General features: G+C 42.4%; 1 pseudogene; it reads right to left on the bottom strand.

Moving 5' to 3' along the window:
- Window positions 1–4: 4 nt before the first annotated feature.
- LOC135705020 (uncharacterized) lies at window positions 5–13,920 on the bottom strand (annotated as a pseudogene).
- Between the last annotated feature and the right edge of the window lie 3,858 nt (window positions 13,921–17,778).

Raw genomic sequence — 17,778 nt, 5'->3', positions numbered from 1 at the left:
TAGTTCATATTGAACTTCGAAGCGAACACGTCAGCGTTAGTTTTTGATTGACTTTCAATAACAGGGACTGTGAAATCGGTTCATCGCTATCGAAGCTTTGGTACTGGCGAATCATGGCTTCCGTCAATGTAGGCGGTTCCATAGGTAACTGGTTATGGGCGCCAGAAACTCCATGGAAATTTCAGTACGCACACTGTGGTCCGAAATAGACGATGAAGTTTGCAGAGATTGTGCTGAAACGAGTACGAGGTAAACAAAATCAATGCACATCTAAATTTAAAGCGAATTAAGTGCTAATAGATAATAATATTGCTTCAACTTAGGTATTTATTTGTGTTTCATTTGTTTCTAACCATCCGAGTTTATTGTCAGTTACAAAGTTTGTCCCTTGCAAGATAACGCAAGGTAACACTATCTTGATACATGTTCCAATTTGAACCGACAACAAACTCAGTATAAAATTGTGTAGTCGCTAATATTCGTTCCTACCTTAACTTAACTGCCCATAAACGCATAACAGTCCAATGTTATGCGTTTATGGGTTAGGATCTTACGATCCTTAGATAAGCAGAATAGTACTGTTGAATTAGAGAATCACCATCTCTATGCCGTTCAAAACGATTTCTCATATAAAAGAAATATGGGAAATCCGTTTCGAACGGAATACAGAATAGGGATGAATGAAACATCCAGACAGAATCATTGATCTGCCTTAATTTAATTTACCTTTGTACTTTTCCTGCTCGATCAAAGCGGCCGCCGTCTGCTGTAGAGCACTCGGAGTTGAACTCTTCTTGTAATTCCGTCGCGTTACAATAGTGCTATTGTTAGCATTGATTTCAACAGAGGAACACGCTGTTTCTTGGCCACCTTTTCCTGTTTCTGCTGTGCATCTACTATGTGATCAATCGAACGCTTCTTGTTTTTTGCTCCCCCGACCGGTGTTGAATTGGCAAATAGCTGCTGGGCAACGGGGTTCTTCGGCTTGGCTGGATCTCGAACAATCGAAGAGATGTCCAGGTTCTGGAAGGTATTCCCAATCACAACAGCTTCCTCTTCCGAATCTGATGCCAAGTCGATGATACGATCAGGCTTCTTAGCGCGAGGTAGTGAAGCTCGAGACGGCACTAGAGGGTCTGCTGCCTTTGGAAATGTTTGCTTTTTACCTTTTTTTGAAGAGGCTTAGCGTTCTTAGTGCGAAGAGACTGGTTTGCAACGTTTTTGGCTTTCTTCACCGACGAAACATGTCCATCGTTTGTTTTCGGTGACTTTCGTTTTCCTTTGCCAGCGGCGGATTTTCCACCTTTTCGGGCGGTTTGTTCATTGTCATCCGTATTGACGAAATCGTAAGGATTCTCCGGAGCTGGTTCACGCTTGAAGAATTTCTTTGTAGTACGTTCCACCTCCTGATCGATTTTTCGGATGTTCTTTTCCAGTTTTGTGTGCAAATGGTCGAAGAACGCCTGAAGGGTTCGATCAAACTCGTCGTTGGACATCATTTCCGATGTGGATGGTTCACTTAAAAGATCAATTCTTTTCTTCGGCAATATTTTGGATCAATTTCAAAGGTTTCACGTCCAACGTCTGGATGGGTTTCACTATATTCACCAACTTCCTGTCGACATATTTGCTGCGTTGAATCTGCGAATCATTGCTAACGTTCATGTTATTGTGAGGTTTTGATCGTATCCCGTCGGAATCACCCAACCCTTTTGGAGAGCACGCACAACCTACCTGTTCAACTGCACTGCGACGAAAGAGAGGAGTCAAGGCTGCACACGCTCACGTGGGCTGATACGATGGTGGAAGGCTGATGACGTGGAAGTTGCTTGTCATTCTGCTTCTGCTGCGTCGCTGCGTTATAGATGTCAACTGACAGCGAGGGGTACATAATCGCGCGTATTCGACCTGGCGATAGGGTGCTCCTCACATCCCACTCCTACTCTGGAAGAAAAAAAAATGGACCCTACACCTAATGTTTCCGGATTTAATAAAAACAACAAAATGTATATCCTTTATGTTCAACAGTTTTCTTATATTGCCTTAATTCTCTTCAGAAATCTACCTGATCTAGTTTTAAACTTTTACCGGCTTGGTCATAGCCAGTTTTTCTTCTCCTCCTCTACCAGACGTACATAGTCCGCGAGGTATGCCGGGATTCTCTTCTCCCTAGACGGTCGGCGTTGTGCCTGCATCTGCTCAGCTGGTGATTTTACTCCTGTGTCCTCCGTCCTCCATTCGTAAACCTTTCTTGTTTGTGATACATGCCGCTTCAATTGTTGACCGTCGCCATCCGAAAGCAAAAGATTCCCCTTGGACTGCTCCAGGACGGTGAACTTCTTTCATTTTCATTTTCATTTTCATTTTATGATGTACAAGGGGGTCAGGGGCCATGTCACCGATGTGAATATTCACACCATCCATAATACACCAGGGAAGGGGAGAGGAGTGAGCAACACAGCATCTTTACCCATGGGGGTTAAAAAAGTTTTGCGAGGTATACTTATGGTAAACCAGCTGCTCAGGGATTGTAGAAAGGAAAGGGTTGGGTAGGTTTTGTGTGAAAAGCGCATAAGTTATTATCGTATCGTTGAAAAATGGCCTCGTTTGGTTTGCGCTCTCGTCACAGAGCGCATCGATTACATCACACCGTCAATGAAAAAGAAATTGAAAGAGATTATTAGTGAGTTTTAAACTGTGATTTACCTATTAGAAATACATTTGTAAAATTGTCTCCGTGTACTGAACAACTATCCCTCTCACCCTCCCGCCGCCTAAACGTCTGAAGGAGTGTGACGTCAAACTCCGTCATCCATTCAATCAGCCGGAGAACGAAAGAGCGTGCAATGAGCGTCAGCGACCCTAATAAAGGGTGGGGGGAGCACCATACATGAACGATACCACAAATCGTGCCACCGTACCACATATTGCTGGGATGATAACCCGAATAGGTTGTTAGGCATTCCTTATGGTTATCGTTTATGCGGGTGTTTCAAAGCTATTTACATCTAATCAACCCTCTGTGCGACCCAACCCGTGCAATGTATTTAATGTTGAGAGCCTTGTGTGCCTTATCATGAGTGGTCACGGATCTGGCAATCTTCACATGACTATGCTTCCCGGTGACGACGACTACGATCTAGCCGGTTTACAATAGGTTTTATACAAGAGTACTAGAATAGATCGGAGTATATTTACAGTTTTCGACGTTTCCATGTACTCCTTGTTTACCTTCAATACTACTTCCTTCTCTTGTTGTATTGTGTTTCTGGATAATGGATCCTCGCTCCGGAATGTCTTCAAAACTGGGGGGATTAAAATCGCTCCTCGTGCACAACCCTTCCAGATGACCGAAAGAGCGCTCAGTTCGATTGGTCTCACCCGATATTCTTGAAATATTTGACATTTTGAATAAAACATTGCCATTTCCAGACTTCGTGTTGTTTGTTTTCTTGAAGGTCTTGTGCTTAATGCTTGATTTGTCTTTCGCTTCGTATTTCTAAGAATTGACTCTATAAATAGATAAAAAAAAACAAAAACAAACACAACGCTTCCCGCCCATAAGCTGTAGACCGAGTGCAGAATCTTTGTGATGATACTTTCCAAACGTGCATATCCATAGAAATAAATCCAATTCAATAAAGGATTGATTTCTACTGCGACTAAATTCAGCATTCCTACTAAAATATCAAACGCTGTGCTTAATCATTTATTATTAGTACAGAGCAATAAACAATGTACGATGATGATTAATCTGTTAATATGCTTTTATAAGCGGGTTCAAATGCACTTTTGGTAAGCATCAACACTGATCTGGCAACACTAGTGTGCATCTTTCCAATGTGGTAAAGATCCAGATCAGCCCTGGGACCTGGTAGTCTAATTAAACTACCTCAAGGTTTTGCCAAAGCCCAGGGAGCTCCAGGACGGTGAACTTCTTTGGATCAAATCTGCTATCTCCTTTTGACCGCAAATGGCGTTCGATGATAACGGTGTCACCTGGTAATACTTTACTATCACGTGCACTGCGGCGTGCGTCCTCACGAATCTTTCCCTCCAACTTAGCTTCTCGATCCCTTTTATCGATTAATTCGTCATTGAGGCTAACTTTCCCTGGAGTTATAAGTGGAAGTCCTCGTTGTATTTTTCTGCCATTCATCATCTCTTCAGGAGCGATCTTGGTAATTGCGTGAGTAGAGGAATTATGAGCTCTAACAGCAGCTTGTAGTTCTTCTGAATATTGGGTTCCATTAGAAACGGCTGCTGCCATGGCCTTGTTAATAAGTTTCATATACCTCTCCACGAGGCCATTTTGTTGAGGAAATAGCGGCATAGAAAAAATATTCTTAATTCCTCGCTCGGCGCAATATTGCGTGAAGTCTTGGCCGTTAAAGGGAGGACCGTTATCAGTCTTAATATTTTTTGGAAACCCTTCCCTGTTGAAAATGTCCTCCAAAACTTTTCGGGTATGATCGAAGCTTGTCGACTTAACTGGACGAGCGTAAATGTACCTTGATCTGTACTCAACTATAACCAATATGTAGATTCCTCCAAATTTTGCATACGGCCCGTTGAAGTCGAGTGCAATCGTTTCCCAGATGTTTTTAGGGGAGAAAATACGCTCCATAGGAGTGGTTTTCTCAGGTCTTCCATTGGTCGCGCAGGTTGCACAAGATTTAACCCAATCCTCCGCGTCTCTTGGCATGCCAGGCCACCACACTCGCTCTCTTAATATAGTTTTCAGCTTTCCTGCCATAGGATGACCCTCATGGGCTACTTCCAAAGCCTTGTGGCGGAGAACCTCCGGAACAACCGCACGTCCTTCTTTAACCACGATCCCGTCCTTGATGCAGAGGCTGTCTGCTAGCATCTCGTATCTACGTAACTCTTTTGGCCAGCTTCCCGTTTCCAAAGCTTGCGATACCTGGGTTAGTGTACAATCTACCGCGGTCGCCTTTCTTAGTTCATCTTCTGTTAGAAATCCAACAGTATTAGCTTCTATTATTGCAATCTCCCACGGACTAACCGTTTCGTCGAAAGGTCCATCTTCCCCTTCATAGAGGCGTGATGATGGATCGGCTATGTTAAACCGTCCTTTAATGTATTCCACCACATAACTGTACGGGGAGAGACGTAAGGCCCAGCCATCCGCTCTGGTGAGCGCTCTCTTGGAATCCTCCCTTGACCGATTCAAAATGAAGCTAACTCCTTTAGCATCTGTTCGAAGAATAAAGTGTCTTCCGAGGAGGTAATAAGAAAAATGTTCCACAGCCCAGACGGCACCCAGAGCTTCTCGTTGATTTTGGGCATATTTCTTTTCCGTGGATGTCAACGCTTTTGAAGCAAAGCTAATAATGCGAGGAGTTCCATGCCGACTCTCTTGGACTAGAACCGCTCCCAGTGCAATTGGGGAAGCATCAGTGAACAATACTGTTTTGTCTGCATCGGAAAAATAGCCCAAGGTAGTCGTACAGTGAGCAATTTTTTGTTTTGTAGCTGCAAAGGCTTCAGACTGACGTTGTCCCCAAGTCCAAGTTTTGGTAGTTGCGACTTCCCACAAGGGGCCCGTGAGATCAGAAAAGTTTTGAATATAAGGGCTAATGAAGGATGCGAGACCAAGGAAACTTCGTAGTTCCGAGGCGGTTGTTGGTTCGCGGAATTTTTCAACATGTCGTATTTTCGCTTCTTCGATATGGAAGCCTTTATCATCCAGCTCATGACCAAGAAATTTTATGCACTTCTTATCAAATTCACATTTAGCAACGTTTAAGCTAAGGTTGTTGACTCGTAATATTTGTAATATTTTGGTCACCGTTTGGTGAAGCTCTTCCAGGGAATCGGCAAAAACGAGTATATCATCTATGTAAATTATAACGTTCTCAATCCCTTCTAAGATCCGGGTCATCTCACGCTGGAAGATCTCAGGTGCGCAGTTGACTCCAAACATGAGTCGTGTAAAACGATACATTCCACTTTCCGAGAGAAACGTCGTAAGGTCTCGTGATTCCTTTGATAACTCCAGGTGGTAATAAGCACTGGTTAAGTCCAGTTTGGAGAAAAATCTTGCCCCATTTAGCTTCACCTTCATTTCGTGAATTAGCGGTAATCTGAAGTATTCACGCTTTATAGCTTTATTAGGGCCCCGCATATTTACAACTAAACGGAAGTCATCTTTACCCTTTGCGACGGCTGACATACCACTGATCCATTCAGGTGCTGAGTGCACCTTTTCGATGATACCTCGATTTTCCATTTCTTGGAGTCTAATTCTTGCCCCTTCCCGGAATGCCGCGGGTACGTTATAGTAGGCGTTCCGTTCTGGAGGGACGGATCGATCAATACTGAACTTAACTTTAACTCCCGGCATTTTTGGGAAGACTTCCACTTCCGCAACTTTTTCACAAATGTTAACAAAAGGACCAACTTTGAGAAGATTCATATCGCTTGAAGTAACTCTGCCAAGGAGGGATCGTTTTCCATTTGGTACTACCAAGAAATCAGCTTCCACCGGAGGGTTGTATGATCCATCCACAACTATACCTGCCTTGAATGCACATTCTACGTGCAAAGGTTGGTTCGCAGCATAGGATTTTAAATTTGTGGTTCTTGTGAGCTTTATTTTTGCTATCGTCACGAGGCCCATCCTACAGTCGTTTTGCAATTGTTCCCAATCTCGCCCTCCAATTATATTTACGTCCGCACCCGAATCAATAAGAAATGTTATCGGGCTAGAAGAGTCCAGTTTGCAGCTGACGAGTACATCTTCTAGTGACAGAGCGTTGATGTACTATACATAAGTTTAGGAGAGGGGTGAAAAAAAAAATGAGAGAGTAAAACAAAAGTCACATTATCAAATTGTTTGAGATCATAGCTTGATTTGTCGAATAACTTGTAATTTTGAAGAATTTTTTTTTTATTTTGATTGGAATCCGTTTCGTTTTGTAAGACTTCTGAGCCTAGATTATTGTCTAGGTAATTTGATTAATTAGATCTAAGTGAACTTGTAAACAAGCTCAATATTCATACAAGTCATTAAGCAATTCAATCGTTATCAAATAACGTATACACAGAAGTGGTCTTGATGTTACGGTGTAGTTACGGAAGGAATCGATGCATAAGATGAAACACAGTTGGTGCATAAAATGTGAATGACTTAGCTTTCTATTTAAATTAACTTGAATAAAACTAATTAATTTCCTTTTCATTCACTCTAAGCAAACGTTGTCGGTGCACATTGTCAATAACATTATTGAGACGATAATTTGGACATGAATTTCCCGTCAATTAAGCTGTTTAATAGGAGGTCAATTATAATAAATCTATCCTATCCTTCAAGGACATAATCTGGAGGGTTTTATAGCAGCCATTGGAAAATAAGAAATTATGTACAAAGTCAATTTATTTCAGCACAGAACATATCTCAAAATAACATGTTTTACGAATTCAAATCACTGTTATTTTACGTTAAATAATAATAAAAAATAATCAGGTCGTTCCCTAAATGTTGATAATGATAACAACCCAAAACAAGAAGAAAAAAAAACTCATACCTGTTGGTCTTCTTCCTCTGATTTTGGTGGATTTTGCTGGATAACTTGATCGACTTGGTCAACCCTTTTTAGGCGACAAGCTGCCTCGAAGTGACCTCGCTTACCGCATCGGCGGCAGTCTTTGTCCAACGCTGGGCATCCTCTTCCTCTATGATTAGAACGATCACAACGCGAACATCGGTTTCGTTTACCAGGTCTGTCAAATTTGGCATCTAAATGTGGATCAATATAACAGTTACGATTCTCAGCAGATCTTTGTAGTTGCACAAGAGTTCGAGAAAAGAAATAGCATGGCGTATACTACCCGAGCGAAGTCGGTTACCAAAATTGGAACAAATCTTTGATCTTACTGTGAATATGACACTAACCGGAATTATTTTTCCTTTTCAATTTGCCAACGCTCTTTGTTCTCAGACTTAAGTGATAACTTACCAGCCGTTTGCCTGCCGTAGTTCTGATGTTTCGAAGGGGGGTCGTCGAATGAACCATGTGTATTGGGACGTTTGTTTCTATACCGGTCGAATGATGGGCCACTAGACTGTCCTCGAGTTGAGTTTGAGTGGTGAGCCCGTTTTTTTTCTTGTTTGGTCCTCGATTCACTTACTGCAAGCACATCCCCACCAGATAAGGTCGTATCTCCTTCGAAAGCTTCACATCTAGTCGCCGATTGGACCACAAAAGCTGTTTCATAATCGAACATCCGAGCTGTTCTCGCAAGCTCCCTGTTAGCCATTCCTTTAAGCAGCTGCGATCTGACAAAACGGATTTGATCTTCTGCGCTGTATTTGCAGAGTCGAACCTGGGCCACTAATCTGGCGTGGAAAGCTACAATAGATTCTCCACGGGCCTGCCTCATAGCCGTGAACTTATCGTGTTCTGCGCCAACGTCCGTCATTGCACGAAAGTAGCTGGATATGTTTCCTACCATTCGCCTGTAACAATCTGGATCGGTAAGACTCGGTCGGAGGTCTGCGGCACGAATTATCCCTTGCATCTCATCTCCTAGCGCCAGGTACAGTAATTGGGCTTGTTGGGCAGAGTTTGTGATGCAGTTAAGTGAGATCGCGATCTCAAACTTTTCTAGGTACCAGGTGAACGCGTCCCACATACAGGTCGATGGTGTACCCTTGGGAAAAGGCGGAATATTATCAAACCTGATGTTAGGGTTTGATGCGGGAGCCGGAGGACAAGTCAATCCGCTCCAGCTTTGGTCCGTGGAAGAATTTTGCCCTAATGCCTGTTTACCAAGCACCACTTGCGTTAGGTCAGCCAGTGCCTTCTGTAATGCCGCCAACGTTGCATTTGAACTAGCTGCTGGGGTCTCGGTCGAAGCCGTGATTGCCGACTCATTCGTGCCATCATACCGGATACCCTTGTTGGTACCAGGCAAATGATTTGGATTCGTGTCTTCCGCTTCTTCTATGTTGTCGCACATCGGATTATCTGCACTCAGAACTTCTGAAACGTTGCCTGGTGCACGCGATGCCTCTTCTTCACTTGACGACTCCACCCGTTCTTCATCACTTGAGTAGATTTCATACTCGTGGGGTGAGTCACTACTGTAATGTTCACTGTTCTTCGTAATTTTGACGTATTTACCGTACTCTCCATTTTGTTGCTAAAGAAAACAACGAAACAAAAAAAAAACACAAACACAACAGGATTAGTTTGCAGTAAGCTTCACCTCATCGCTATAGGATTTTTTGTTTGTTGAAAGTATATTAAAAAAAATCCTTTACTACTTCCAGAAGTAGCTTTCTAACGGGCGTTCCAACTTGTGGAAAAACAAATCCACAGACCTTCTTACGAGCGTCCCACTTCGTTACTAAAGGTTTGCCGTAATCTTTCCACCGGGCGTCCCACACCATGGCAAAGATAGTCTTCTAGTGGGCATCTGACACCACTGTTCACCAACGAGCGTCCCACTTCGTGGCATACTTATCGTCCATCAGGCGTCCCACTCCGCGGAAGATTTTTCTTCGTAGTCGTCCAATCACGGAATAATCATTCCACCGGGCGTCCCACACCGTGGCAATGATTACATAACGTAGCCGTCTCGAACAACTTTTTCCACGGGCGTCCCACCACGTGTTTGATACCTGTTATGATTGCCTTTCAATTTCCACTTTTTAGCCCTCTCAAATCGTTGGGTGATTCCAATGGAAAATGGTTCAATTTATTTTAGCACTTAATAGTAGCTAAAACCTGGCAGGATCGCCATTGTGAGGTTTTGATCGTATCCCGTCGGAATCACCCAACCCTTTTGGAGAGCACGCACAACCTACCTGTTCAACTGCACTGCGACGAAAGAGAGGAGTCAAGGCTGCACACGCTCACGTGGGCTGATACGATGGTGGAAGGCTGATGATGTGGAAGTTGCTTGTCATTCTGCTTCTGCTGCGTCGCTGCGTTATAGATGTCAACTGACAGCGAGGGGTACATAATCGCGCGTATTTGACCTGGCGATAGGGTGCTCCTCACAGTTATCTGGTTCCGCTTGCTTAGCGAACAGTTTTCGTTTCTTGCCGTCATTCAAACGAGGATTAACCGGCTCGTTCTTCTGATTGCATTTGTCCGGAGAATTTCGCCTCGAGCTACGACTCAGCCTTGTCTGCTGACGTTGACAGTCTTGCTGGAGCGTTTCAAACACTCGCAAACGCTGAACATCCTGCACCTCAACCCTAACATCTGAAATTGACGGGGGTTTTACATTTTCCTTGTTGCTTCCAATCGAGCTGGTGTTGTCCAACATCTGACATCGGATATTGCGGTGCTTTTCGATTGCATCTCGATTATCACGTAATCGAGGAGATTGATCCTCCATGTTATGAGCGTTCAGGCTGTTGGCAGGTCCCGAAACAATCGAATCCAGTAAGGACACATTCAATAATCCATCGAGATTGGTTGTGCAGGGTTGCTCCGAATCTTCTATACGGTCGGCATTCGTCCGAACTTCCGGTAGAACGTCGTCCGTGAGATAACTGCAGTCGAATGACGGCAGAATCGTGAAGGTAAGGCATCCTATCTTGTCTACAGTTAACACCTCCGGTTCGACGGTGATTTTTGTGTACTCGATCGAAAGCAGACAAGAATTGCGTCTGAAACGAAAATAATTAAGAATTTAAATAATCATTTTGTTTCTCGATCCGGCGAATCTCGTTCATGTCGAGGAAGTGAAACTGCGATCGAATTGTGTCCATTTAAACAAATTTTAGCATTTTTATAATTGAAAGCTTTAAGTTAAAAAGTTTTTTTTTACGAAAAGTCACAATTAACTTTTCCATGCTACTGTGCTACCATGAGGAGAGGGTTAACCATTACCGACAACACAAGCGTTTTCATTATCTCTGCCTCATTAGACTAAACTTTTTTTTTCAACTATAGGTATAGGTACTCACTCTGGCTCCGTTTTTTCTAGACTTTTGTGAAGTTGTAATTAGTGCCACCCCAGAGTTCTTAAACCACTGATCATCTCGGAACCTAGCACCATTGGTTGTTCTTTGTGGCTCTTTGTGTTCCTTACAAGTGGGTCAGATTCTCCGATTAGCAGCCTGAATCCATTCAGCCACAATTGTGCTTTCATCATCTGACTAATCAACTGATTGGCCATACAGGATTTTTGGTTCGCTTGTCCGATACTAAGAATATGAAAACCTATTTTCGAGCCCAGTCAACCAACCCTTGAGTATGGAGATCACTGTAACAAGACATCGTTCATGGATCAGTTTGGTGAGTCCGTTGCAATTTATTCTGGTGCTAATAATTGGCAGGATCCAATATTGGACAGTTTGATGTTTATAAAGTACTATCAGTTAAAACTGTGTTTTTGAGATTTGTCTATATATATTCTTTGGTGCTTCCTACATCGGTTGCAGGACAGTGTTACCGATTTATATTGGATAATCGAATAAATACCATAAACGAACTGTATCTCGGATAGGTAAACCATCCCACATAGGGTTTGGATGATACCCCGAACACGTCGTTAAGCTCTCTTTTATGGTTATTTTTATTAGGGAAATGATAAGAAAATCTTATTCAAATGTCGTAATAATACCTCTGACCAAAGAAGAATGATTTATATAGTTTTCATAAAAGTTGACGATACAAATACTAATGAGGAAAGGAATTCCGCATTTCCTTTTCCCAAGTCCTTTTCCTCTCCTTCCCTTCCCTTCTTCTCTTTTCAGAAAGCGAGTAATGGCGCTATAACCATATGCCATATAGGGCTAGGACAAGAGTTAGTGCTCAGGTCCCAACCGCTAGAAGAAAATGGTAGCGAGCAAGGGCGCTATAACCTAGGCGAATACAGCATTCCCTCCGTATAGGTTACGTCCGCACACCGCTCTCTGTTGTCCTTCGACTGAGGTCGGCTGGATCGATTGAGGGATGGCAGTGGGTGGGCGGTGCCGTCCACGCTTGTACGGAGGGAGGACTGTACGCTCGAACACAAGGGGTAAATACCTGTGTTCCATCCCAGGAGATCGGACAACCAAGGAGTGTACATTAACTTTCTTAGCTCTGTCACTCCCAACGATTTATATAGCCTATTTTCAAATCCTGCATACGGAGCGGTTGGTACGGTATGTCCCCGCTCTTTGATTACCTGTGGATTAAATGTTAACCACTGTCTATACTTATTAAGTAGACATGGTAAACATTCACTTCCACAAAAATTAACTAAACGCTACACAGTAGGCCTGGCCGCTTTATTGTTTGTTTCACATCCTTGATGTGCAGCAGGCATTAATAATGACAAGAAAAATGATAGATGTATCATTTTCCAGGATTCTTTCAAGTACTGGCTGTGTATGTGTAGACTAGACTAGACTATAGGTATAGGTACTCACTCTTTTTTCAGATCGATTCTGGAAACGTCCCTGTGGCAAATCTCCAGATAAACCGTCATCTCCAAAGAGTCTTTCTCGCGAATAAGGGTGACGCGGGCGCTAAACCTTATGGTTGCTGGTTGAAAGTTAACATCCAACCATAGACCGTTCGAATCTTCCGGTTTCACGAATTGATACAATCCGATTTGAGCATCTTCGACAGGAACCGAATACGCCGCAAACAGAGGGAACTTGTCCTGCATTTCATTGATAAAAGCTCGACATTCCTAGACAAATCAGAACATAATTAGATACCTACTAACCTATTTGAAAGTTTAAAAAATATAACATTGAAGCAACATTTACCTGCTCCAATGCAAACGACTGCCAATCGAGAACCTGTTCTAAAGGGCCGCCAATATGTCGTCCCAGATCGAGTACGAATTCCTTACGCTCATTCTGTTTGCTGAACGAGAGTGACGCGGAGTGCGCCAATTCCACCAACTGCAGTTGTATTTTAAAGTATCCGAATCGCCTGAATTGAGAAAGCAATTTTTTTTTTTTTTTTTTTTGTATATTAATTTATTTGATAAGGCTCAACCGAATTAACTTAACAGAGCCGAGGATTCATGGTCACTATACAATACATCTTAAAGCTATAGTCAAAAGGTACAACACAATAAACACTTTATCTTCCGCTATCCAAAAAGCCTCCTCCATCAGAACTGGAGCCGCTTCCAGTAGTTTCATTTTATGGCAAATTGTTGTACGCCAACGAGGGTCAGAGCGCGTCCATTGCAGCAATGGACGCAAAACGTGGTCAGCACTCACACAATCATCACGAAACGGTTGCTTTCCAAAGTCGACGACGCATCGACCGAAAGAACTGCTGATGAAGAACAATGAGGAGGACCACACAATGGTTGCTGCCGAGTAAACAGACGATCGCGTAGCACACATCGAGAGTGGCCTGCTTTTGTCGACAGCCGAGTGAACACTGAAAAAAGCATTTTTTTGCTACAATAAAAAAAAAACGAATTTATAAACATTAACATCGATCATTGCTGCTACTGCAGTCCATACAAGTGATTCCCACAATATTGAATGACTTGCAACGTTTCCTTGCAAGAGATCCTTTCAAAAATCTCCAGCAAGCCTTGCAGTGCAATCACCACTGTTTGATACGGCGCAGCCGTAATGCAGCAAATCACGCAGAGAGTTTTCACAATCTTCCCTAGCGCATCCGTTTCCAGTGGTTTGTCCCGGCGATCGTTCAGAAATATCTTCGAAACAGCAAAACAAAATTAACCATCAAAATAACATACAATGAGTGGCGAGAGGAATGTCAATCTTACCACAACACACCGCAAATGTTCGGCAAAGGACGCCTCAAAGTGCCGTCCTATTTGGACCAGTTTCACAAAATGGGACAGATAGCGCTTCAGCAGCCGGAATTTTTCCTCCGGATCTTGATGCTGACGCAGCAGAGCCAGGCGTTTGCGCAGCCGCGCGTTCAGCTGATCGTAGTCAACATTTGCCATTTTTTATTTCACGATGTTGAATCTTAATTTATAAATAAAGCACAAACGGTTGTCGAATTCACAATATTACAACAGTAATTATTTATCACACAAATCTAACAACTAAAACGCGAAAAAAATGGAAGGAAGTGGATTATTTTCCGACTAAAAGCACGTGAAGCGTGATTTTGAAAAGAATGTTTCTGGCTTGCTTTGATTTTCAGCTTTTTTTTTTTTTTTTTTCTTTATTTTTGTGATTTTTAGCCGTAGGCTAGTTCATCACATAATCATGAATCATCACATGATTTTCAGCTGATGATGAAATAATTTTATTTAAACACGAAACATTCTAGCGGTATCGGAATCAGTAGTCGAGCAAGGATTTGCCCCAAAGCTACACTGAGTCAACAATGGGATGGATTCACATTTATCGTTGGCCCTCTAGCTGTGAAAAAGTGTAACACTCACGCGACAAGTCGCGCATAATAGCTTAAATATTATTTTTCGTAGCTATGAAACTATGTGATAGATACAAGAAACGGATATAAAATGTGTGTATGACACATAAAACCTGTCAATTTCACTTTCAGAGGGTCACAATTAGCGATTTTATGATCGCTGATTGCTCACTCAGCGTAAGTGCTCAGCGATCATAAAATCGCTAATTGTGACCTTCTGAAAGTGAAATTGACAGGTTTTATAAGTCAGACAGAAAATTTGCAAACTCTTCTTGTATCTTACAAAAACAAATAATCATTATAACATTAAAAATAGTATTTTAACTGAAATGAGCATTTCCAAGCTTGGTTGGAGACATGAATATTCCAATAAATTTAGCTGATAGTAATAAAAGTTTATTAGATTCGTATGATTATTTTACAGTGAACTCTCTACAACTCGATATTAAAGGGACCATCGAGTTATAAAACAACAATCCAATAGGAAATCAACATCGTGGTAGCCATGACCGGCAGGTGACAAAGGTTGCATTTTCCCAAATATATCATATTAACAATTTGATCCATTCATGCCTTTTCCAAATATTGCAATGGCGACCCGCAAAATATTGCTTCACACACCATCTAGCGTTGAAAAAGGTCAGCAACAATCATTCAATCACAATCGAGGGGTGCGAATATAGCACTTATTACAAAAGTAAGAGTCATATTATTTTTATTAATTACATTGTGTATATTACTTTAAAATTTGCCTGACATGCCACTGTTGTCATCAAATAAAATAATATGCTGAAATACATTCATTTGAAATATTAAACTAATTTTCATTTGGTTTACCCCTCGTGACGATAAACAAATACATTGGTAGCCTTTTTGGCCACAGAGGTGCTTTCATCGCTAAAAATTTGGTTCGCCAGCTATGCAAAAGAGTGGATCATATTGTTAATATAATATATTTGATTTTCCACTAAATAAATCCTGAGGGAAGGAAAAATTTCTGAATTAAATAAGTTTTTTTTTATCAAACAGCAGATCGACAAATTTCTGTCCAAAAATCGTATGATCGATAATAACAACATTATACAGGAATGTTCGAATATCATTTAGATAATTTTTTTGTTCAGGCAGACATTTTGAAGATGTTTTACGTTTTGTGAAGATATTCTTTCTTTTTTTTATTAGAGAGATTTTTAACCGTTGACTAGTTCATCTCTATAAAGAGGGGGCCCAAAGGGGGGTTCTTCGTGGAAATGTTGTTACGGAGTTGGCTTACACTTCACATGTACTCAAAGAGAAACGATTAAAATAGATTCCAGTAAATGACTAACAATACAGGCAACGAAAATAATGCAATATGGGTAGGATTCTGAACGAGATCAGAGCTCCACCGTAGGAGGAGGAGTAAGCCACCGTCTGGCAGAGATGTCCCGAAAGTAAAAAAAATTAAAAGGACCTAAATGTTGTTGTATAGTCCAGCGTCCTTAAGGAAGTAAAGAACTGTCGCTAAAGTGAAAGGTTCGTCGCCCAGGATGTCCCTAATGCTGTTGGGAAGTGCATATTGCTCCCGCAGATGTTGCTATCATAGAGGTAACTCTAAGATCAGAAGGTCCCGAAGAAACGAGCTCAACTTTTTGGCTCAGCTCTGGTACTATCTTCGGTCCCAAGCTAATCGATGCACCCCTCGAAACATAGGAAAACCCACGAACCCCTCATTTTATCCGTCAAACTTTCATAGCGAATCAAAACAAACATAGGGTAGTACTGGAATTTCGACTAGAATGGGGTACGTTAATCGATTTGCTTGGGTCCAATAGGCTAGTCAAGTAGTGAGCCAATTAAAAATCGTTAGTTTCGAATTGATTGTTGTTGGTATTGCGGACACAGGCATAGGTGTGTTCCACCGATGCAGTGGTTCCGCAAACGTCGCACATTTTGTGGAACTGCGTCCCACCAAAACTATGTGAGATCCTTGTATGGCTTGTCCTTAGACAAGAAACCACCTTCTGGTCCCGTAGTTTTGGCCTCGGTTTCGGCATATCCGTCCACTCGCTCGTCGTTACTTTGATTCTTCGGATGAAGAGGGATTTTGATTGGCACCACTCTACTTCCAAGGCTTCCCACATTTTGTTAACTATCCATCACATAAAGTCTTGCAATCGCACTTCGTCGGTGTAACAAGGGCAAGCTGGTCCAGACCCTGTCAGGCTGTCGGTTTCGCTATTTCCTGTGATACCACAGTGCCCAGGGATCCAGGTGAACACCGTGTTCGGGGGTGTGGCCTCAACGATACCCTGTATCCAGGGGTGAGTCGGGGTATCAGGTGTAAGGGCTTGTATCAACCGGTGGAAACTAACGATTTTAAATTGACTCACTACTTGACTAGCCTATTGGTCCCAAGCAAACCGATTAACGTTCGCATTCTAGTCGACATTCTAGTACTACACTATGTTTGTTTTGATTCGCTATTTAAAAGTTGGCAGACAAAATGAGGGGATCGTGGACTTTCCTATGTTTCGAGGGGTGCATCGATTAGCTTGGGACCGAAGATAGTACCAGAGCTGAGCCAAAAAGTTGAGCACGTTTCTTCGCGACCTTCTGGTCTTAGAGTTACCTCTATGCTTGTATCACGCTGTACGAATCAGATAGCACCAGTTTGTGCCGGTCCGAGGGTGTTGTAACGGCAACAAACATGGCCGTGGCTTCGGCGGAGAAAACCGAGCATTGTGGCGGTAGACTGCTACTCATCGGTGCTGAAATTATAACTACTCCAATTCCGACCCCGGCTCGGGAAAGTGATCCGTCCGTGTATATGTGGGCATGGGTTGGGTAGTCCGGCTACTGTTCTCCTCAGCGCTGCAAAGCTATCTCCAGCCTTGAACCTGCTGTTTATCCGACTCTCGATTTTTGGTGGAGGTATGCGCCAACTTTTGTCTCCGTACCAGTGGACCTTGGCCAGTGGGGGAGATCCGAATTGGCAGCCGTGCGGAGGAGTCTGTTCCTCTCGTCGTCCTACCCCTGTCATTTCCGGAGGTCATTTCTGTAGAACTGCGGATATTTTATGAAATGTTGATCTAGGAGAAAACTTCCGAAAGCTGCTTAAGTCTTTAAATTTAAGCAGATTTTTGTTATAGATTAGAAGATTTTGACTTGATGGTTTAGCCTCTTTCATGAAAATGTTGATTATGAATTATAACTTCTCTGTGGTATAACCAAAATAAGTGTTTTTTTGTCAGTATAATACTTTGCTGGCCTGAATATACACAGGAACTTAACTCTGGAGTTGTAGAGCTGGAGATATTTTGAATACTTGCTGATCAACGAGCCATTTTGGGAGAATACCTGAGAGAAGACATTTGAATTTTTGAACAGTTGAAGATCTTCACAATAATACTTGATTAACCAATAAAATACTCAGAGCCAA

The sequence above is a fragment of the Ochlerotatus camptorhynchus genome, unplaced genomic scaffold (genome assembly GCF_037179485.1).
Source record: "Ochlerotatus camptorhynchus isolate MF236.1 unplaced genomic scaffold, CSIRO-AGI_Acam_v1.1 ptg000256l, whole genome shotgun sequence".
In the NCBI taxonomy this organism is placed as follows: domain Eukaryota; kingdom Metazoa; phylum Arthropoda; class Insecta; order Diptera; family Culicidae; genus Ochlerotatus; species Ochlerotatus camptorhynchus.
The sequence above is the reverse complement of the archived record's forward strand: the minus strand, read 5'-3'. Positions and strand labels throughout refer to the sequence as shown.